A 24701-nucleotide genomic window follows, 5' to 3' on the forward strand; every position below is an offset into this window, starting at 1 on the left:
CTTCTACACACACAAGTCACCTAACTCCCGTAAATTTCGGGGACGGGGGTGATGAGCTGTGAATCCACATTCTATCACATCCTAGATGTGTTCGATAGAGTTGGAGGGTCAGCACGTCAACTGAAACTCGCCACTGTGTTCCTCGAACCACTTCATCACACTCCTGGCCTTGTGACATGGTGCATTATTTTGTTAAAAATGCCACTGCCGTCGGAAAACACGATCGTCATGAAGGAGTGTACGTGATCTGCAATAAGTGTGCCGTATGGTGCCTTGCACGACCTCCACTGCACCTATGGATGCCCGCGTGAATGTTCCCGAGAGCACAGTGGAGCCGCCACCAGTTTATCTTCGTCCTGCAGTACGCGTGTCCAGGATCTCCCCTGGAAGACGACGGTTCCGCGTCCTCCCAACGGTACGATGGAAACGGTATCGGGCTTCAGCAGACCATGCAACGCTTCGCCACTGGGCCCACGTCCAGTGTCGATGATCACGTGCCCATTTCCATCGTGGTAATATTGGCACATGCGTGGGTCGTCGGCTGCGGAGGCCCATCGTTAGGAGCGTTTAGTCCACTGTGTGTTTAGACATACTTGTACTCTGCCCAGCATTACAGTCTGATGTTAGTTCCGCCACAGTTTGCCACCAGTTCTGTTTTACCAGTCTGTGCAGCCTACGACGTCCGACATCTGTAACGAGGGGTGGCCACCCGACCCCAAGACGTCCGGAAGTGGTTTCACCTTGGTTTCGCCACGTGTTGAAGACACTCACCACAGCACTCCTCGAACACTAGACAATTCGTGCAGTTTCCGAAATGCTAGAGCCCAGCCTTCGGGCCATCACAATCTGGCCTCGGTCAAACTCAGATATGTCGCGTGTCTTCCTCATTCTACTCACAGACAGCATGCTCACTAATACTACATGCATCTTTCGTGCAACTGTCTAGCCGTCATCCCTCTCCAGGTGACGCTGCTATCACCTGGACAGCTTTATATCGACAGTAGGTCAGTGGTCATAATATTCTGGCTGGTCACTGTATTTATCAAGTGCATGGTCAAGTATTTCTTATAAACTTAACCCAGTGGTCGTTTGCATGCTACTGTCCAGAGCTACCGGTAAATGTTTCAAATTGCTAATTGAAACGTGACACTATTGCCTCTCTCCCTAATATAGTGGCTGGCTCTGGGCACTATGAGACTTAACATCTGTAGTCATCACTCCCCTAGAACTTAGAACTACTTAAACCTAACAAACCTAAGGACATCACACACATCCATGCCCGAGGCAGGATTCGAACCTGCGACCGTAGCGGTCACGCGGTTTCAGACTGAAGCGCCTAGAACCGCACGGCCACATCGGCCGCCCCTAATATAGTGAACGTATAACTATTTCTACTTGTTTTAGTTGTCTTTTGTACTGTGGTAATCACAGCTGCCTCATGCTCACTGATAAAATATTCAAATTGGACATCGTTAAAGAGGACAGGTCAATTTGTTACAATTAGATCTAATATATTTCCATCATCAGTGGACTTCCGAACTACCTGTTGTAGGCAGTTTTCAATGAACACATTTTGTGTTATTTCGCATGATGTCTTGTCATGCCCACAACTTACAGAACAGTAATTATCCAAACTCATAGCTGGGTGATTAAATTCTGCTCTGATTGTGACTGTGATTGGGGATCAAACGTACCAGCGAACTGATGTTTTCTCTAAACGTTTCGGTTGCACATGGGGTGAGTTTGGTGGTCGATAGAAAGTTCCAGTCATAATTTTATGCCTACCGTGATTCTAGAGCTTGTGCAAAACATCTCGCACGCAGCTTCAATTTCTATCCATGAGGATTTGGGTTCCTTGTCTATTGGACAAAATTAATATTCTCCTCTCCGTTTCGCTTTATGCTGTACTTCCGATATACACTTTAATTTCCCCACCCCCTCCCGGCCTTCGTTTTCGGTTTTAACCATTTTTCTGTACCTAGTGTTATGTGGGCTCTGCGCCTTGTAAGAGCACTTCACAAAAGAAACTATTCTTTCGACATACACTAAAATTTTCATTAAAATCTCCCCTGAGCGGTTAAAAAAATCCTTGTGTGTACCATACACTTAGTCAGTTACCTGGGTAGCCGGCTCTTCTCATTTAGGGGAACCTAATGTTCTGAACCCTACAGCGCAAGTCTAGAAAGTCATAACCTAGCTTGTCACAGACCTTCGAATTCTCGGTTTCGCATTTTCCACTCGATTGAGAGCCAGGGGACCAATGCTCCAGATTTTGAGCTTCGTCGAAATTCCATCAGCAAGGCTGATCTTCTCAATCTTCTCTGCCAATCACTATCATGATCTAAGCATGGCCTCGGAGCCCAGACGACTGGAATCATTTGTTTCGAGGTACGCTAGAGTCTACAGTCGGTTGACATTTATCCCTCAATGGCCGCCCGAACGTTGTCTTCAACATATTGAATGAGGTCTCTGCCATGTACAATGAGTGTACAAGGTCAACTACCCATCCCTTACTATCTCTCCTTGTCCAATAGTTACCACACATTTGAATTGATTATGATTACCTGTTTGCGTTGCGTCCCAGGACAAAGCAGTTTTCCTAGCAAGTGAAGTGAGTCTCATTGTTTCAGATTTGGTTTCGGTGTTAGACAAAGCCTCGATCTTGTTACTTAGAGGCATAGTTGTAATATCCTGAGTTCTCTCTGGTCCCTGCCTCCCTTTTACAGAGTTACTGAAGCAGCTACATTGTCTGACAGTAAAAGTGAAGCACTCTGAAGAGGAGATGAAAGCGAGACGAAACAAATGGTTCAAATGGCTCTGAGCACTATGGTACTCAACATCTGAGGTCATCAGTCCCCTAGAACTTAGAACTACTTAAACCTAACTAACCTAAGCACATCACACACATCCATGCCCGAGGCAGGATTCGAACCTGCGATCGTAGCGGTCGCGCGGTTCCAGGCTGAAGCCCTTAGAACCGCTCGGCCACACCGGCCGGCCGAGACGAAACTTCACGGGTTAAGAGGGTACGTGACGTTATGTCATGGATTGCAAAACTGAGTCAAATTTACAACAATGTTTGATGTATGTGCCCACTTCTCAGTATAATGTTGCACCTCCTCTGTCCTGGATGCATGCCCTGATTCGATTAGGAAGGGCGTCTTAAATCCGTTGTATGCTCTCGTGAGATAATATGCCTCACAACCGTTCTAACTGTCCCTTTGTATCTTGGATAATGATACTGCGATAGAATTGACATCCGAGTGCTCCCACACGTGTTCTAATGGTGACAGATCTGGGACCCTTACTGGCCAAGGAAGTACCTCAACATCACACAGGCAGTTCACAGATACACGTTCCATGTGTAGACATCCATTGTCCTATTGAAAAATGGCACCACGATACGCTTGCGTGAGATGTAACACATGAAGATGCAGGATGTTCGGAAGACACTATTGTGCCGCCAGAGTCTCCTAAATCTGTACCAGCCGTACCTAACGTAAAACCCGATGGTTCATCACACTATGACACCAGACTAGCACAAACTATACTCTCCAAAACATCGGAAGAGTGACACCTGTTCCCAGGTCGCTGCCGATTTCGTCATGATGGTCATCCTGGATAGCGCAGATCCTCAGTTCATTGTTCAAAACAAGGCGTCGTCATCCAGCAGCAGTCCATTATTCCCGATCACGTCGTCATTCCAGACGCAGCCGTGAGTGTTGTGATGTTAATGGCAGCTTTCACATGGGATTTTAATTTCCTAGTCCAGCTGCTACCAGCCTCCGATCAATGGTGCGAGATGACACAGAATGTTAAAAGTCTGTTACTTATTCTCTGATGATACAGAGCGGTTCTAGGCTCTGTAGTCCGGAACAGCGTGACTGCTCCGGTCGCAGGTTCAAATCCTGGCTCGGGCATGGATGTGTGTGATGTCCTAAGGTTAGTTAGGTTTAAGTACACTACTGGCCATTAAAATTGCTACACCAAGAAGAAATACAGATGATAAACGGGTATTAATTGGACAAATATATTATAATAGAATTGACATTGATTACATTTTCACGCAATTTTGGTGCATAGATCCTGAGAAATCAGTGCCCAGAACTACCACCTCTGGCCGTAATAACGGCCTTGTTACGCCTGGGCATTGAGTCAAACAGAGCGTGGATGGCGTGTACAGGTACAGCTGCCCATGCAGCTTCAACACGATACCACAGTTCATCAAGAGTAGTGACTGGAATATTGTGACGAGCCAGTTGCTCGGCCACCAGTGACCAGACGTTTTCAATTGGTGAGAGATCTGGAGAATGTGCTGGCCAGGGCAGCAGTCGAACATTTTCTGTATCCAGAAAGGCCCGTACAGGACCTGCAACCTGCGGTCGTGCATTATCCTGTTGAAATGTAGGGTTTCGCAGGGATCGAATGAAGGGTAGAGTCACAGGTCGTAACACATCCGAAATGTAACGTCAACTATTCAAAGTGCCATCAATGCGAACAAGAGGTGACCGAGACGTGTAACCAATGGCACCCCATACCATCACGCCGGGTGATACGCCAGTATGGCGATGGCGAATACACGCTTCTAATGTGCGTTCACCGCGATGTCGCCAAACACGGATGCTACTGTCATGATGCTGTAAACAAAACCTGGATTCATCCGAAAAAATGACGTTTTGCCATTCGTGCACCCAGGTTCGTCGGTGAGTATACCATCGCAGGCGCTCCTGTCTGTGATGCTGCGTCAACGGTAACCGCAGCCATGGTCTCCGAGCTGATAGTCCAAGCTGCTGCAAACGTCGTCGAACTGTTCGTGCAGATGGTTGCTGTCTTGTAAACGTCCCCATCTGTTGACTCAGGTATCGAGACGTGGCTGCACGATCCGTTACAGCCATGCGGATAAGATGCCTGTCATCTCGACTGCTAGTGATACGAGGCCGTTGGGATCCAGCAAGGCGTTCCGTATTACCCTCCTGAACCCACCGATTCCATATTCTGCTAACAGTCATTGGATCTAGACCAACGCAAGCAGCAATGTCGCGATACGATAAACCACAATCGCGATAGGTTACAATCCGACGTTTATCAAAGTCGGAAACGTGATGGTACGCGTTTCTCCTCCTTACATGAGGCATCACATCAACGTTTCAGCAGGCAACTGGTGTTTGTGTATGAGAAATCAGTTGGAAACTTTGCTCATGTCAGCACGTTGTAGGTGTCGCCATAGGCGCCAAACTTTTGTGAATGCTCTGAAAAGCTAATCATTTGCATATCACAGCATCTTGTTCCTGTCGGTTAAATTTCGCGTCTGTAGCACGTCATCTTCGTGGTGTAGCGATTTTAATGGCCAGTAGTGTAGTTCTAGGGGACTGATGAACCTCAGTTGTTAAGTTCCATAGTTCTCTGAGCCATTTGATTCTGATGATACACACGGTTGTAAAAGGGTTTCGTTGAGCTTGGTGCATAATGTGGTGATCCTCAGAATGAATTTCCAGTCTGCAGCGGACAGGGTCCTGATGTGGAACTTCCTGGCAGATGAAAGCCATGTGCTGACCGACACTCGTACTCGGGAACTATACGTTTAGCAAGGAAGTACTATACCCACTGTGCTACGCAAACACGACTCAAGGAGCGTCCTGACAGCTTTGCTTCCGGCAGTACCTGATCTCCTTCCTTACAAACTTCAGAGAAGTTCTGCTGCGAACCTGGCAGGACTAGAACTCCTCTAAGAAAAGATATCGCGAAGACATGGCTTAGAAACAGTGTAGGGAATATCTCTGGAATGAATTTTCACTGTGCAGCAGAGTGTATGCTGAGGCTGGTATGAAAATTCCTGACCGAGACTCAAACGAGGGACCTTTGCTTTCCGGGGAAAATGCTCTACCGGCTGAACTACCCAAGCATGAAGCACGATCATTGCTTAGCTAGCTCTGTCGGTAGAGCATTTGCCAGGGAAATGTAAGGGCCCCGATTTCGAGTCTCGGTCAGGCACACAGTTTCAATCTGCCAGGAAATTTCATGATGAGCCTCCTTTCTAGTGGTGAGACGTGGTCGACCGGAACCTTGACGACTAGTATGTCTGCCCTCACAGTGTGATGCAGTCCAACATCGGACGACTGTCGCATCAGAATGCCCGACAAATCTGGCTATTGCACTGGTCACCCGGCAAAACTGAGGCACGCAATGTGCCCCCGTTCCAACTTTTTCGGCTACTGATAACGTTGCCTCATCCGTGTATGCGGCATCTCATGTCCTTCACAGTGATTACTGAACATCTGACGCTGTTTACGCCCATTATATGCCCTACCAGGCCAAAACCAATGCACTGTGGTGCCCACTCTACGTTCCACAGAGAACTGCAACTTTAATCGCTTACAAACCCGTCGATCGCCTACGAAGTTGACATACGACCATGCTTTCTCGGTGCTTCACTTCTTGTGTCAGGCAGCGTGTTCCGTAAGAAACGATGGAATGGGTATAAAATTTGCTAGAGATGTCGAGTGATTGCCACCCCGCTGTGTCCTCTGATAACAAATCAGGACCGTGTGTATGTGTGCGTGTGTGTGTGTGCGTGCGTGTGTGTGTGTGTGTGTGTCTGTGTGTGTGAAAGAGAGAGAGAGAGAGAGAGAGAGAGAGAGAAGGGAGGAAGGAAGGGATGGAGGAAGGGAGGAGACGTCTGACATTATTGTGGCTTGGAGACCACAACGTGTAGTAACGCAGGACACACTGTCACACGTACAGTAAACTATAGGGCGATTCATTACGATGCAAGGGCTGCATTCAGTGTCGCGTGGCAACCAGTACCTCCATGCACAGCATGTCTAGAAACTACCTTCAGCAGCAATATTATTTCATGATTCATATGAGTGATGAGTGATCTTCAAGGCACGCATTGCAATTAAGAACACTTCGAGACTTTGCTTTCAAATGAGCTGTTTTGCGCTCTTTAGGTATTAGAACATACTATGTGCAGTTCCCCCCCATGAACCATGGACCTTGCCGTTGGTGGGGAGGCTTGCGTGCCTCAGCAATACAGATAGCCGTACCGTAGGTGCAACCACAACGGAGGGGTATCTGTTGAGAGGCCAGACAAACATGTGGTTCCTGAGGAGGGGCAGCAGCCTTTTCAGTAGTTGCAAGGGCAACAGTCTGGATGATTGACTGATTTAACCTTGTAACAATAACCAAAACGGCCTTGCTGTGCTGGTACTGCGAACGGCTGAAAGCAAGGGGAAACTACGGTCGTAATCTTTTCCGAGGGCATGCAGCTTTACTGTATGATTACATGATGATGGCGTCCTCTTGGGTAAAATATTCCGGAGGTAAAATAGTCCCCCATTCGGATCTCCGGGCGGGGACTACTCAAGAGGATGTCGTTATCAGGAGAAAGAAAACTGGCGTTCTACGGATCGGAGCGTGGAATGTCAGGTCCCTTAATCGGGCAGGTAGGTTAGAAAATTTAAAAAGGGAAATGGATAGGCTAAAGTTAGATATAGTGGGAAATAGTGAAGTTCGGTGGCAGGAGGAACAAGACTTCTGGTCAGATGACTACAGGGTTATAAACACAAAGTCAAATAGGGGTAATGCAGGAGTAGGTTTAATAATGAATAGGAAAATAGGAATGCGGGTAAGCTACTACAAACAGCATAGTGAACGCATTATTGTGGCCAAGATAGATACGAAGCCCACACCTACTACAGTAGTACAGGTTTATATGCCAACTAGCTCTGCAGATGACGAAGAAATTGAAGACATGTATGATGAAATAAAAGAAATTATTCAGATAGTGAAGGGAGACGAAAATTTAATAGTCATGGGTGACTGGAATTCGAGTGTAGGAAAAGGGAGAGAAGGAAACATAGTAGGTGAATATGGATTGGGGCTAAGAAATGAAAGAGGAAGCCGCCTGGTAGAATTGTGCACAGAGCACAACTTAATCATAGCTAACACTTGGTTTAAGAATCAGGATAGAAGGTTGTATACATGGAAGAACCCTGGAGATACTAAAAGGTATCAGATAGATTATATAATGGTAAGACAGAGATTTAGGAACCAGGTTTTAAATTGTAAGACATTTCCAGGGGCAGATGTGGACTCTGACCACAATGTATTGGTTATGACCTGTAGATTAAAACTGAAGAAACTGCAAAAAGGTGGGAATTTAAGGAGATGGGACCTGGATAAACTGAAAGAACCAGAGGTTGTACAGAGTTTCAGGGAGAGCGTAAGGGAACAATTGACAGGAACGGGGGAAAGAAATACATTAGGAGAAGAATGGGTAGCTTTGAGGGATGAAATAGTGAAGGCAGCAGAGGATCAAGTAGGTAAACAGACGAGGGCTAGTAGAAATCCTTGGGTAACAGAAGAAATATTGAATTTAATTGATGAAAGGAGAAAATATAAAAATGCAGTAAATGAAGCAGGCAAAAAGGAATACAAACGTCTCAAAAATGAGATCGACAGGAAGTGCAAAATGGCTAAGCAGGCACAGATAGAGGACAAATGTAAGGATGTAGAGGCTTATCTCACTAGGGGTAAGATAGATACAGCCTACAGTAAAATTAAACATACAAGGGCGATGTACTTGAGGACAATATTATGGAAATGGAAGAGAATGTAGATGAACAGGAAATGGGAGATACGATACTGCGTGAAGAGTTTGACAGAGCACTGAAAGACCTGAGCCGAAACAAGGCCACGGGAGTAGACAACATTCCATTAGAATTACTGACGGCCTTGGGAGAGCCAGTCCTGACAAAACTCTACCATCTGGTGAGCAAGATGTATGAGACAGGCGAAGTACCCTCAGACTTCAAGAAGAATATAATAATACCAATCCCAAAGAAAGCAGGTGTTGACAGATGTGAAAATTACCGAACAATCAGTTTAATAAGCCACAGCTGCAAAATACTAACACGAATTCTTTACAGACGAATGGAAAAACTAGTAGAAGCCGACCTCGGGGAAGATCAGTTTGGATTCCGTAGAAATACTGGAACACGTGAGGCAATACTGACCTTACGACTTATCTTAGAAGAAACATTAAGGAAAGGCAAACCTACGTTTCTAGCATTTGTAGACTTAGAGAAAGCTTTTGACAATATTGATTGGAATACTCTCTTTCAAATTCTAAAGGTGGCAGGGGTAAAATACAGGGAGCGAAAGGCTATTTACAATTTGTACAGAAACCAGATGGCAGTTATAAGAGTCGAGGGACATGAAAGGGAAGCAGTGGTTGGGAAAGGAGTAAGACAGGGTTGTAGCCTCTCCCCGGTGTTATTCAATCTGTATATTGAGCAAGCAGTAAAGGAAACAAAAGAAAAATTCGGAGTAGGTATTAAAATCCATGGAGAAGAAATAAAAATTTTGAGGTTCGCCGATGACATTGTAATTGTCAGAGACAGCAAAGGACTTGGAAGAGCAGTTGAACGGAATGGACAGTGTCTTGAAGGGAGGATATAAGATGAACATCAACAAAAGCAAAACGAGGATAATGGAATGTGGTCGAATTAAGTCGGGTGATGTTGAGAATATTAGATTAGGAAATAAGACACTTAAAATAGTAAAGGAGTTTTGCTATTTGGGGAGCAAAATAACTGATGATGGTCGAAGTAGAGAGGATATAAAATGTAGACTGGCAATGGCAAGGAAAGCGTTTCTGGAGAAGAGAAATTTGTTAACTTCCAGTATAGATTTAAGTGTCAGGAAGTCATTTCTGAAAGTATTTGTATGGAGTGTATGGAAGTGAAACATGGACGGTAAATAGTTTGGACAAGAAGAGAATAGAAGCTTTCGAAATGTGGTGCTACAGAAGAATGCTGAAGATTAGATGGGTAGATCACATAACTAATGAGGAAGTATTGAATAGGATTGGGGAGAAGAGAAGCTTGTGGCACAACTTGACCAGTAGAAGGGATCGGTTGGTAGGACATGTTCTGAGGCATCAAGGGATCACCAATTTAGTATTGGAGGGCAGCGTGGAGGGTAAAAATCGTACAGGGAGACCAAGAGATGAATACACTAAACAGATACAGAAGGATGTAGGTTGCAGTAGGTACTGGGAGATGAAGAAGCTTGCACAGGATAGAGTAGCATGGAGAGCTGCATCAAACCAGTCTCAGGACTGAAGACCACAACAACAACAACAACAACAACATGTGCAGTTACATCTGCATTGTACTTCTCTCCTATTAAGGAATGGGTAGGTGGTACTAGAGCAGTTAAAATCTTTGTTAGAATTTACCCTAATTTAACTTAAAAGGGACAACGGAACGGCAGCCGCTGTGGCCGAGCGGTTCTAGGCGCCTCAGTACGGAACCGCGCTGCTGCTTCGGTCGCAGGTTCGAATCCTGCCTCGGACATGGATGTGTGTGACGTCCTTGGGTTAGTTAGGTTTAGGTTGTTCTAAGTCTAGGGGACTGATGACCTCAGTTGTTAAGTCCCTTAGTGCTTAGAGCCATTTCAACCATTTTTTGACAATGGAAAAGTTTTCGTAGCCGCTCGGGGTAGCCATACGGTCTTGGGCGCCTTGCCACGGTTCGTGCGCCTCCCCTCATTGGAGGTTCGAGTCCTCCCTCGGACATGGGTGTGTGTGTTGTCCTTAGCGTAAGTTAGTGTAAGTTAGACTAAGTAGTGTGTAAGTTTAGGGACCGATGTCCTCAGCAGTTTGGTCCCATAGAACTTACCACAAATTTCAATTTCAAAAGTTTCCGTTTGAAGGCCACACTAACTCCTTGACTATATTTCGGTGCTTATATATCTGCATCGGAGGTGCACTAGGTTGCATATACGCTGCAGCAATATCCCCAAACGGAAACTTTTTTCTCACCCCTTAGACAGGATGAGTCAGGAGGAAAGGTACATTCTCTGAGGGGTGATAGTAAGTTATTAGCGATTCCGGACAACAACAAAAAAAAAAAAAAATCTCATGTGAACATACATCGTGTTCTTAGCTGTTTCTGAGGAAAGTAATGAAAACAATAGGGGACAGGATAAATGCAGGTGGCAGTAAATAAAACATTGCGATCGAAGGCTTTGTTTAATTGTGTATATTTCTTCACAAAAGATATTCAAAAAGTTCACCGTCAACTGCAGTGCACTTTTCAGTTCTTATAGACAGCTGCTGTGTTGCTGACCTAAGCTCATTCGTACAGTAATTTAAGTGAGCACACTCATGTAAAATACGAGCGAGAAGTTCCTCCTTTATGTTCACTCAGCGCTTGTAGACTTCGCTGTTAAGCCAACCCCAGAAACAGTAATCTAATGGAGTGCCATCGGTGGCCAAGAAATGGCCCAGGATACGTTTCAGTGGGGTACTGTTCCACTGGCCGTACGAAATATGCAGGAGCTCCGTCGTGCTGAAAGTACCTACGATATCGTGTTGCCGTAGAGAGAGCCCCCAAGTATTCCGGTAACACATTCTGACGGAAATCAAGACATCGTACTTCATCAAGACATTTATCTAAAATAACTTCCCCGGTGAGTTGGTCATCAATAATAACCACACCACACGTTAACTGAGAAACATTACTGAAAATTTGTTTCCACAGTAGTGGGCAGATTTTCATCTGCCCACACGTGAGAGTTGCGCGTGTTGTTGATGCCGTTGCGGGTGAATGTTGACTTATCAGTGAACAAAATACGTGGAGTACATCGTTCATTTCCAATGATCCACTGACAAAATTCCATTCCTTTGGCATAATCTTGCACAAGCAGCTACTGCACACTCTGCCGATGATACAGATGAGACCCTGTTCAAGCACCGTGCGCATCACTCGTGTTTGTGCAATACCAAGCTGTGAGAGAGCTGTTCTAGAGTAGGTAGTTGGGCTGCGTTCTACCATTTCAAAAATGTTCTCAACTTCATTAAGATCTTGTTGGAGGGCACTTTCAGATACGACATGTACGCTGGGATCAGTACAACGCTCAGGCAATCCGTAAAACAACTTGTACACACCCCGCCAGCGGGAACTTTGTGATTAGGAAATCGTCGTACATATTCGTGTACAGCGGCTATGAAATTCCCATTGCAAAAGCCGTACGCAAAAATCGTGTGGCATTTCTCCACATGTGTGTGGAACTGTAGTATTATTACTATACTGACCCGTACTGTTTTGACGGAACACGCAACAACACTGTAGCTCCCTGGTGCAACCATTGTACTCAGGTAAACAACGTGTGCACTTGCAGTACTCGTCGCTCCCCCCCCCCCCCCCCCCCCCCCCGGTCCCCACACCCCTATGCGCAGGTGAAATGCGCATTGAAACAGGCAGTAAAGACAACTCTGCGTACACTGATGTCACTTTGGTTGTATTCGCATGTCGTATTGTCGTCTGGAAATGGAAAAAGTGCTGAATAAATATTTTCCTGCTTGTGAAAAGACACGAAGTGACAAAAGCACAAAATCCAATAAACTAAGAGAATCGTCGTTATCAGCGATGCAAAAAAAAAAGAAAAAACACACAAAGTTCATTGTTAACCATAACTGTGTAAAAATTTACTTCTGTTCGTGTCCTTGGAAGGATAAGACGCAAACTTGTACGCTAACAGTTTATTATGAGGGTGAAAGGTCTGTGATGTGATAATTTCTGTTTGTTATCTCAGAATATAATTATTGTTCGTTAACATAAAATTACCGATTTTATTTAATGTTCATATGTGTCTAAAGCACATTTTCATTGCCATTTTCAGTGTAGCATATGTACGTTAATCGTTGACCGCCATTGCTGCAACATTCTCTAAATTTACCTAAAGCTGGGCGCGACGTTCAAATATTCGTTAAAAACTGTCTTTATTAATCAAGAGAAGCAAAATTTGCAAGCAATACAAGCACATATGGTCAGAATTTTAAATTATTTTAGGCACACCAGGACGCAGCCAGCCGCATGTGTTAAACAACGACGCAGCTCATTTTCTTTTACTATTTTCAGCTACTTATAAATGTTTACTAGGTCATCAGCATCCGTACATGCAGAAACCATATTCACCCTGAAAATAAGATAGCTTATGTTCTCCTATTTAATATGCTGTTTAAGAGCACAGTCGTCGTCACACTCTTATGAAGATAGCCACATCTTTAAGCAAATAATAATTATCGTGAGACGTTCGACTTTAAATACGTGCACCATTACGCGAAATGGACATCATTTTCTTAAGAGGGTTGTACATACTTCGCAGAATTTTTAATAAGTTGGGATATCTTACAATGTGAGTGCTGGTGAGGAACGACATGCTACTATCAGCCGTGATTTGCAAACAGTTATATGTCGGATACAGTTAAGAAAAGAGCATATTTTTAACTGTATATGACGGTAGTATCTGTTCCCGAAAGAACAGTTACCGTGGATGACCATGCAGCTTTGCTAGAAATGAAATGATAATTAAATAGACACCCTAGCTGCAAGCAGGCGTTTATACACTTCATTGGGGACATGTTGAAACTGTGTTAAAAGTATGGGTTCCCGGCCTTTGACCTTCTTGTGCGAACGCACACGCTATGCCCGAACTCGTACGGGACTTGGTGGATTAATCTGCCACGAGTAATGAGTATGATGGGCAAACATCTATTAGGCGCACTACGAATGTAGTGTTGTGGACATGTAGGGAATGTGGATCTCACGGGGAGCGTGCAAGGGATAAGTCCCTGCAGACGCACTATCCTTTGTGCCCGCGGTGGCTCCGATGGATAGAGCGTCTGCCATGTAAGCAGGAGATCCCGGGTTCGAGTCCCGGTCGGGGCACACATTTTCTACGTCGACATCTACATTGATACTCCGCAAGCCACCCAACGGTGTGTGGCGGAGGGCACTTTACGTGCCACTGTCATTACCTCCCTTTCCTGTTCCAGTCGCGTATGGTTCGCGGGAAGAACGACTGTCTGAAAGCCTCCGTGCGCGCTCTAATCTCTCTAATTTTACATTCGTGATCTCTTCGGGAGGTATAAGTAGGGGGAAGCAATATATTCGATACCTCATCCAGAAACGCACCGTCTCGAAACCTGGCGAGCAAGCTAGACCGCGATGCAGAGCGCCTCTCTTGCAGAGTCTGCCACTTGAGTTTATTGAACATCTCCGTAACGCTATCACGGTTACCAAATAACCCTGTGACGAAATGCGCCGCTCTTCTTTGGATCTTCTCTATCTCCTCCGTCAGACCGATCTGGTACGGATCCCACACTGATGAGCAATACTCAAGTATAGGTCGAACGAGTGTTTTGTAAGCCACCTCCTTTGTTGATGGACTACATTTTCTAAGCACTCTCCCAATGAATCTCAACCTGGTACCCGCCTTACCAACAATTAATTTTATATGATCATTCCACTTCAAATCGTTCCGCACGCATACTCCCAGATATTTTACAGAAGTAACTGCTACCAGTGTTTGTTCCGCTATCATATAATCATACAATAAAGGATCCTTCTTTCTATGTATTCGCAATACATTACATTTGTCTATGTTAAGGGTCAGTTGCCACTCCCTGCACCAAGTGCCTATCCGCTGCAGATCTTCCTGCATTTCGCTACAATTTTCTAATGCTGCAACTTCTCTGTATACTACAGCATCATCCGCGAAAAGCCACATGGAACTTCCGACACTATCTACTAAGTCATTTATATATATTGTGAAAAGCAATGGTCCCATAACACTCCCCTGTGGCACGCCAGAGGTTACTTTAACGTCTGTAGACGTCTCTCCATTGATAACAACATGCTGTGTTCTGTTTGCTAAAAACTCTTCAATCCAGCCACACAGCTGGTCTGATATTCCGTAGGCTCTTACTTTGTTTATCAGGCGACAGTGCGGAACTGTATCGAACGCCTTCCGGAAGTCAAGAAAAATAGCATCTACCTGGGAGCCTGTATCTAATATTTTCTGGGTCTCATGAACAAATAAAACGAGTTGGGTCTCACACGATCGCTGTTTCCGGAATCCATGTTGATTCCTACATAGTAGATTCTGGGTTTCCAAAAACGACATGATACTCGAGCAAAAAACATGTTCTAAAATTCTACAACAGATCGACGTCAGAGATATAGGTCTATAGTTTTGCGCATCTGCTCGACGACCCTTCTTGAAGACTGGGACTATCTGTGCTCTTTTCCAATCATTTGGAACCCTCCGTTCCTCTAGAGACTTGCGGTACACGGCTGTTAGAAGGGGGGCAAGTTCTTTCGCGTACTCTGTGTAGAATCGAATTGGTATCCCGTCAGGTCCAGTGGACTTTCCTCTATTGAGTGATTCCAGTTGCTTTTCTATTCCTTGGACACTTATTTCGATGTCAGCCATTTTTTCGTTTGTGCGAGGATTTAGAGAAGGAACTGCAGTGCGGTCTTCCTCTGTGAAACAGCTTTGGAAAAAGGTGTTTAGTATTTCAGCTTTACGCGTGTCATCCTCTGTTTCAATGCCATCATCATCCCGTAGTGTCTGGATATGCTGTTTCGAGCCACTTACTGATTTAACGTAAGACCAGAACTTCCTAGGATTTTCTGTCAAGTCGGTACATAGAATTTCACTTTCGAATTCAATGAACGCTTCACGCATAGCCCTCCTTACGCTAACTTTGACATCGTTTAGCTTCTGTTTGTCTGAGAGGTTTTGGCTGCGTTTAAACTTGGAGTGGAGCTCTCTTTGCTTTCGCAGTAGTTTCCTAACTTTGTTGTTGTACCACGGTGGGTTTTTCCCGTCCCTCACAGTTTTACTCGGCACGTACCTGTCTAAAACGCATTTTACGATTGCCTTGAACTTTTTCCATAAACACTCAACATTGTCAGTGTCGGAACAGAAATTTTCGTTTTGATCTGTTAGGTAGTCTGAAATCTGCCTTCTATTACTCTTGCTAAACAGATAAACCTTCTTCCCTTTTTTTATATTCCTATTAACTTCCATATTCAGGGATGCTGCAACGGCCTTATGATCACTAATTCCCTGTTCTGTACATACAGAGTCGAAAAGTTCGGGTCTGTTTGTTATCAGTAGGTCCAAGATGTTATCTCCACGAGTCGGTTCTCTGTTTAATTGCTCGAGGTAATTTTCGGATAGTGCACTCAGTATAATGTCACTCGATGCTCTGTCCCTACCACCCGTCCTAAACATCTGAGTGTCCCAGTCTATATCTGGTAAATTGAAATCTCCACCTAAGACTATAACATGCTGAGAAAATTTACGTGAAATGTATTCCAAATTTTCTCTCAGTTGTTCTGCCACTAATGCTGCTGAGTCGGGAGGTCGGTAAAAGGAGCCAATTATTAACCTAGTTTGGTTGTTTAGTGTAACCTCCACCCATAATAATTCACAGGAACTATCCACTTCTACTTCACTACAGGATAAACTACTACTAACAGCGACGAACACTCCACCACCGGTTGCATGCAATCTATCCTTTCTAAACACCGTCTGTACCTTTGTAAAAATTTCGGCATGTCCCCAATGAAGTGTATAAACGCATGCTTGCAGCTAGGGTGTCTATTTAATTATCATTTCATTTCTAGCAAAGCAGCATGGTAATCCACGGTAACTGTTCTTTCGGGAACAGGTACTACCGTCATATATAGTTAAAAATATGGGTTCCCGACCTTTGACCTTCTTGTGCGAACGCACACGCTATGCCCGAACTCGTACGGGACTTGGTAGATTAATCTGCCACGAGTAATGAGTATGATGGGCAAACATCTATTAGGCGCACTACGAATGTAGTGGTGTGGACATGTTGGGAATGTGGATCTCGCGGGGAGCGTGCAAGGGATAAGTCCCTGCAGACGCACTATCCTCTGTGCCCGCGGTGGCTCAGATGGGTAGAGCGTCTGCCATGTAAGCAGGAGATCCCGGGTTCGAGTCCCGGTCGGGGCACACATTTTCAACATGTCCCCAATGAAGTGTATATACGCCTGCTTGCAGCTAGGGTGTCTATTTAATTATCATTTCAAAAGAGCATATGTTCATTTGAAGTTTCCTGCTCAGAATCACAAATACTGTCATCCCTCAAAGCATATGCCCTTTCTCCTGACTCACCCTGTATGTCGAACATCTGCTCTCTTCCTGTTCACTTCCGATATCCAACCAGATGTCGAATTTTATTTGCGCTCCTTTTAAGCAACTACAGTGCCTGTTCCAAAAGTTTCACGAATAATTTTGTTAAAGAGGTTTATAGCTTTTTAATGTAGAAAACCTTAAAAATCTTCGAGTTACTCTCTTTCCGCACCTATGCATCTTTGCGAACGCTTCGCAGGCTCCGCATAAGCTTCCTGGAAAGAGTCATTGGCAATCTCTTCAGGGCAGTGCATGGACAAGCTGGACAAGCCTCTTTCACCCCCCTCCCCCCCCCCCCCCCCCCCCCAGCGACCCGTACTCCAAAATTCAGGGCTCGTCACCTGTCTCTATTCTGTCCAAAGCAATAGGTTCATTTTCGCGGCGTTCGAACACCTCGCGAATTTCAGTGCACTAGTTTCTTTCTGATCATCGGTCATCACTTTTATGTCATCTGTGCGCCCACCATTCGCATCCGTACATTGTCTCTCAAAATGTGACAAACATTCGCTTTCGACATATTGAAAATTTACTGCTATCATTGTTAGGATTCAGGTGACGATCTCCGTTCTAAACTTTTTGTGCTTTCCGCACATTTTCGTGCGTCTCGGACATTGATGGACGCTTGAAGCCTAGTGTCGTTGACGTTTTTTCGGTGTCCCCGGAAGATCTTGTGTCACTCGTAAACTGTAGGCGAAGACATGGCTTCAACTCTGAGGGTTTCAAAATCAGGCCTATCGTGCCAGAGTCCGCCTTTTTTAGTTTAAGTGCTAGATCTTGAATCTCGACGCATCACCAAAACACACAGTTCACGAAACACCTGCTTCACTGCGTCACTGCCCAACTCCGTATAGTAGCATTAGAGAAGACAGTACATAAGAGTTGCCTTACCCCACCAGTTAACACACACTGATAAAGGCTACCTGCAGTAGTGGTCAAAAAGTTGGTACATTTTGGAGCATGATACAGTCTATAACACAGATTTTTATGAAAATAAATGTTGAGACTGTGTGACTGTAATGAGTGCATGTGAACTTTTCGTGTCACCTTTTTAGCGCCGTTGGTAACGATGAGAGAGAAGGGACAGAGTGTATCCCAGTGGCGTCACAGCCTACATCTCTGGAATAGCACAAAGGAAGCAACATAGTTTTACGACTTAATGCGACGGATGGATCATCACCGTTGCTGTTGCATGTCCTCGTTTCATGAGGCACTGTGGAGAGGTTTGAAACATAATCCAAGGCAGTGACGTGGTTTAATGGTCAGGAAGTTTACGCCAACCCATGTTCCTTTCTTGCAGGCGAAACACCGTCGGTGAAAATTTCTCCGCCACTAAGAATCTAACCGGCTACCTCCGAATCGAGCGTCACTATCGATCCAGCTGTATGGTCGGTTATAGGCAAGGCTGTAATGATGCGCTTAGCACATTATAATAACTAAAACGAGTCGTGTGACACACGTGTGAATCTGCGGAGGGTTCCGACTGGATCGTCAGCCACGCGAAGCTGACCAGTAACTTCTCTGCCCTGTGTTCTGGGTGCGTTCCGAGTACGGAGCGGACCGTCAGTGGGACCCCAGAGACCGGCCGGCAGCTGGTCGCCACGTGGGCGCATCCAAAAGCCTCAGGACTCTATGAGAGAGACTGTGCCGCTGTCACACTGCTGCCGACAGGCCTGAACCCTTTCCTGTCTGTGAGTCCAGTTCAACGAAGAGGAGACACATGCAGCTCGAAAGAGACACATACAGCTCGATTGACAGTTTTCTCATTCTTCCTTACGTTGTCTCGTGGTCACAGGATTCGCTTTGTGGACCAACATTTATCACTTATGTTCCAAAGCGTCTTTTGGGAGTGGGTATATAACAAGCATATCTTTGCTGAGTGTCTCTGTGCTCCGTTTCTTTGGTCTTGCTTGTCGTCTTCACGAACCACACGATCTAGTGCTGAACGTCGCTGGCTTGCTAGCGTGGATGTCCCAAGCTCGATTTCTTGTGACCATTTAAGACTTTTCTGCAGTAGCAATGTCTCACATGGGGTCTAGTCAGCCTTGTGTTGCCAAATGAGAAACCGCAGCGAAACTGAAAAGCAAGCCGCCGAAGTGGAGTCGAATAGAAGGGATTGCACAACACTTATTTACCATCCACGTGTAGACTTCATCAGTGCGCCTGAGCTGCTTTCCGCACGTGCCAATACCACCGACGACAGACATCTCACATTCCCTCGGTGAGTGGCTTAACACCGATCTGTTGTTTTGATGCTCTCTTACACAGTCCCTCAAAGTTTTTTGATGCTGCATCCATGGCGTGGACGGATTGCTGAGCTTTGGTCACACACTGCGACGTACTCAGTAGCAGATCGCAGCACTATTCAACAGACTTGGGCTGTATTTTTGAGTGGAATTTTTTTACCACATAGATCTTGCGGCGTTTCTCTTATTTGGGGGCTGGGATTCGTTAATTGCCTATCTGTTCCCGTTCTCCCTCTCCTGAGGCCTCAAAGAATAACTCAGTTCCGAAATGTCCATCAACAGGGGCCTAATATTCATGTCCTCCAATATGCGCAACGAATATTTAATTGAAACTGCCAATTTGTGGCCCTAAATTTGTCTCTGACTGCGGATTGAATACAATTCTGCCCTTCGTGAAACCAGGAGAACTTTGTGTCATTCCCGCCTTGCGCGGAACTGACGTCAGAATGATGCCCAACTTCTTGCTACCACGAAACCCGATAGCAGTCGATCAATGAAGAACTTTGGAGAATGCATCCGCATACTAACAACGCAACTTAACACGATCAGTTCATTAACTCTCAGGAAAAGTGTAATACTGTGTGAGATCAAAACTACAAATACTGCGCGGCTAATAAGTGCATGAAACAAAATCCCATTAGTGGCAGATAGAAAGGCATCAGGATCTCGTGTAAAATTAAGCGAGAACTGTGTTAAAGATTGCCGCGCAACCAATAGCAAACTTCAGTAGTTCGTTACAGAAAATACTACAAGTTCTCAAGAAACCATTACGAGAGCAAAGAGAACAATTTGAGAAAACTTCAGTGCATTCGCAGGTAGTATTCTAAGGGATTGCATAAATGCGCAGGCCATTCACTTTTACACAAAGGGCCGTGGGGCAGATGCCCAGAAGTACAGGCCTATGTCACTGACATCTATTTGTTATAGAATTATGGTACATGGCGTATGCTGGCGCATTTGGAGAACAAAGCCCTCTCTCGAAAACAGCTTCTGCTTGTGATGGATTTTTTTTACAATATTACTTCTGCAAGCATACGAATTTCTCCTAATATGACTCCTGCTTCTGACTGTGTGAAATAGTACAATGTCTCTGGAGTGCATAGACTTTTTCCCTGTTAAAGCACTGATATATGACATCATCCATCTGTCCAACATACAGTGCAAATCAGTACATTAAGAAGCCTAGCATCTTCTACCACGAATTCCGATTACCGTCTCCTGTGTCTTGCTTTTCACTGAAGTAATATGACACATGGCTGTAGGCAGCACTCAGAGTTTCTTCTTTTCCCTGAGGTACACCACAATATGGAATCTATCGCCACTAGCTTAGTGAGGTGATGTTAGCAGATCATATGGGTGTAGCACAGATCTCAACAACAGTAGTCTGCTGTAGGAGGGAATGACGATTTTTTTAACGCCATGGAAGACTGCATACGTTGATTGAAACGGTGGTACTGTATTAAGTAGCCCTGACGTCTGGAACCATCCAGGCACTTCAGGTACTGCCAGGTACTCGATATCAGCGACCTCAATAGTCAATAGACATCGTAAGAGAGCAGAATGGGGCGCTCCGCTGAACTCACGGACTTCGAACATGGTCAGGTGATTGGGTGTCACTTGTGTCATACGTGTGTAGGCAAGATTTCCACACTCCTAAACATCGGTAGGTTCACAGTATCCGATGTGATAGCTGAAGTGGAAACAGCACAAAAGCGTACAGGCCGACCTCGTCTGCTGACTGCCAGCCATCCACTGAAACTCTGCTCGCAACGTTCGTTCATCAACTGCAGAGAGCTATAGAGAACAGAGCCCAAATTAATGATACGTCCATTGCGTTACGGAAGGAATTCGACACAGGTTCGCACTGTCGCCTTCTGAACATAATCCAGTCTCACCGAGTACTGGATTGGAGTTTCGACTGAATACATAACTTCCTGTCAGCTTGAACGTATCAGGCCATTCTTAAAGAGCCACAATTATAGTATGTAAAAGTATTTCCGGGAGAACTGCGTGGAATATCGGTAAATCGCTGGCAACAGTAACGGCATCAAAGAGGAATTAACTGTCCGAAGTAGCATAAAGTAGAACAACTACGAGAACCTAGTTATAAGAAAGCCAGATGCCAGAATGAGATATGCTGGAAAGAACCTAGAGAAACGAAATTAACCTACGAAGGGACTCTCTAAAAAACATTTGTTCGACAGATTTTGAGTATTGCTCTTCAATTTAAAATCCTAACTACGTGTGATTAACAGAGGAGACAGAGGATGTTCAAAAAAGAGGAGCACATGCTGTCAAGGACCGTTTTGTAAGCAGAAGATTGTTGCGGAACGATTCATTAATTTCCATGAGAGATACTGCAAAATAGGTTTTATTTTATTTTATTTATTTTTTATCACGGAGAGGTTTACTGATTTAATTCCGAGTGTGTGCATTCCACAACATATTACTGGCAACATATTACTTCCTCTCAAATACATCTCGCGCAACAATCGAGACGGGAAACTAAGATAAAATTGAGCTCATATGGACAATGTTCACGAGAATTAGACAGGTAGTAAATTGCTGTGGTACCAGAACTACCCTCTGCGACACACCGAAAAGTGTTTTGCAGAACACTGACGTAAACGTAATGTAGATTACACAACTCTCACACCAAAAACAGTGTGGGATATAGGAGAACAGTGACAAGAGAATATTAGAAACGTTCAGTCATTAATTCTGTGACATGTAAGGTAAAATATGTTGCTGATATCGCCGAAAATAGAAAATCTTCAATTGAAACACTTGTTCTCTAAGACTCTCGTTGGTTTAGAAACGCCACCGACATTCCGTCATCTGGCCGAGAGCAGCAAGTGGAGTTGAAAGCAAGCAGCTGTAGAAGCAAATAGAATGCGAAGTTGCAATATTCGCCCGCAAAGTTACGAACGGTCAGAAAGGCAGACCACTTCGGCAGAAACCGGTTGGGGGCCACGCCTCTAAATGTGCAACACTTTCCGGTACCGCTGGGCTATATCATAAAAGAATTGCAGTCCCAGGGGGGCAGGTTTCCTGTTCGCGATGAGGCAAGTACCCCTGCAACTTTTCATCTCGTCTACCTCGCCAAACCGCCTGCAATTTCGCCGTGCAGTTCACCGGCGGTGGAGCCGCTGTCTGGGCAGCTACAATAATGTTCTTAGACAGCTTGTTGCCGACCTTCTGAAATGCTGCTAGGGTAGTCTTGCTCGAGTAAAGAAGGGTACACGCCAGTGATCGAAGCGTAGAAGACAAGAGCGATTTATTGCTGTATAAGTTGATTCTACTTTACTCTTGATAACAGTGCACGTGAAAAAAAAAATTCCACTTGAACGCTATTTTTTGAACTCTGTCAGGGTACTATTAAAATTTTACCTTGTGTTGTTAACTGCTGAGGGTCACTAAGTGCTTAACCCCATACAGACAGCGAGATTTTTCGAGACTGGTGATCAAATCTTTAGCCAGAGAAATAAAGCATTATAAGTCATAAACTGGAAGGAATAAAAGTAACAATATAGAATCATCTGCCGTCATCAAAGAGGTCATTAGAGTAGAAGCACAGGATGAGGTTGCACAACGACATTAAAGAAACCGGCTGCGTAGTTTTTTAGGTTTCCATCCCGGCATTCACTTCAAGAGATTTTGGAAACTCATGGAAAGCTGAAATCTAGGTGGACAAAGGGGGCTTTGAACCTCGCTTCTAGCGTATGCGAGGCCAATGTCTTCTATATTGTTCTTATTTAAATGATATACTTCATGCTTTTTTGAGATACATGTACGATTTCGTGATAATGAGAGAATAAATAAATAGGTAATAAGATCCTTGCAACACTACTAAGCTAGTTTTCTCCCACTAGTCCAACGCGTCATTTGAAACACTGTTACAGTTTAACAAATATTTCATAGGCAAACGAACCAGATGTCGCACATGGATTAGTGCTGTAGATCCTAAACTTTAATCATCCCCATGCACTTGTCCACATTGTGATATTCGCTATTTTTGCCTTCATTAAAACAGCAAATAGTTAATACTTTCAGCCAGAAGGCAAATACTTGTTTATAAAGAATGATTAATGTATAATAAGGCGTCACATAGCGACGGTGGAATTTCCTAAATAATGTAATTCGTCGTCTTTGGGCGGCAACATAAACAGAAAAATACGGATAGATGTGCGATCCTTCACTATTTTGTTCGCTGGAGAACAAATGAAGCCTTGAGCGCTAAAAACACTTGTACTGTTTTTCTTAAGTAAGACGGACGCAGATTTGTGGCGGTCTGATCTAATTTTTTTTTATTAAATAAATAAAAACGTGTTCCGTCCAAGTTTGAGTGAAGAGTAAAAAGAACAACTGTTATAACCTATCGTGACGACGCACGAGCGACTCAAGAGGACAATGGCTATCTATATAAAAGAGCGCTCAATGGACATGAAACGGACATAAAAATCTACCGTCATTGAAGTACTAAGTTTAAGGTACGATATATGTTTTAGTTATAATAAATATTTGTTCTGGGAATACTGAATCATTTAGCAGTGCTCATTCCTATTATCTCCTCAGTATTATTCTCAGTTTAATTATGAATTTTGCTAAGATTACAGACACCAAGATCAGCAGTCCAATGTGCGTGTTACATTGATAAAACGAAAACTGTTTTATCGTCTTCTTGTATCAGCTTTAATATTGAATTTCCCTTTTTTGTGATGTTACAGTTGTTTTTGCGCCCTTAAGAACTTTCTGGTCCCTTAGGAAATTGTTTTGTCATAACAATAACGTCACAACCGGGTATGATCGTACCTACGACCATGAAGTAATTAGAAAGATGATAATGCAATTTCTTAATGACTAGCACGCTATCTGTGACTGCTTCAAGCCACGCGAAACTGCAAGTAAAAACTATTCGCATTTCATAATGCAATATTTTATGACAATGGTCAATCTTACGCCATTTGTGTGTTATAAAACAGTAAGCGAAATCTTAATTTCCAACTTTTCCATTGAATAACAACCTCACTTTTATTTTGTTACATCACAACATCCATGGTCAACTGATACGGAACCACTTGTAGTGGCATTCGATCTTACACCTTTTCTCTGTCACAGGTCTATGATTCCCAAGTTTGGATGCATTGAAAATTTTCTTCGAGCTCCCCGTTCGGATAAAGCTTCCATACTGCGTCGCCTATCTGTCACAGTGGAAAGCTCGATTATAGGCTGGTAGAACCTGTAAGATAATAATGTGCAGGAAGATCAGAGCTGGTCTTGGTCTGCTTACACATAATAGCAGCCTGTAAGGCTCCTCTGATTAGGAATGATGGGTGCCAGGACGAGCAGGTGTGCGCGTTGTGAGATTATTCCTACTTCCTCTCTTAAAAATGAAAATAATCTTTACAACAGCGTAATAAAAACTTCCTGGCA

The 24701-nt window shown here is 44.4% G+C and overlaps 1 non-coding gene across 1 annotated transcript; it reads left to right on the forward strand.

Annotated features, from left to right (window-relative positions):
• Nucleotides 1-16770: 16770 nt before the first annotated feature.
• Trnat-ugu (transfer RNA threonine (anticodon UGU)) lies at nucleotides 16771-16845 on the forward strand. Its single transcript has one exon. It is a non-coding gene; the product is annotated as a tRNA-Thr (tRNA).
• The last annotated feature ends 7856 nt before the right edge of the window (nucleotides 16846-24701 follow it).

The sequence above is a fragment of the Schistocerca serialis genome, chromosome 5 (genome assembly GCF_023864345.2).
Source record: "Schistocerca serialis cubense isolate TAMUIC-IGC-003099 chromosome 5, iqSchSeri2.2, whole genome shotgun sequence".
Lineage (NCBI taxonomy): Eukaryota > Metazoa > Arthropoda > Insecta > Orthoptera > Acrididae > Schistocerca > Schistocerca serialis.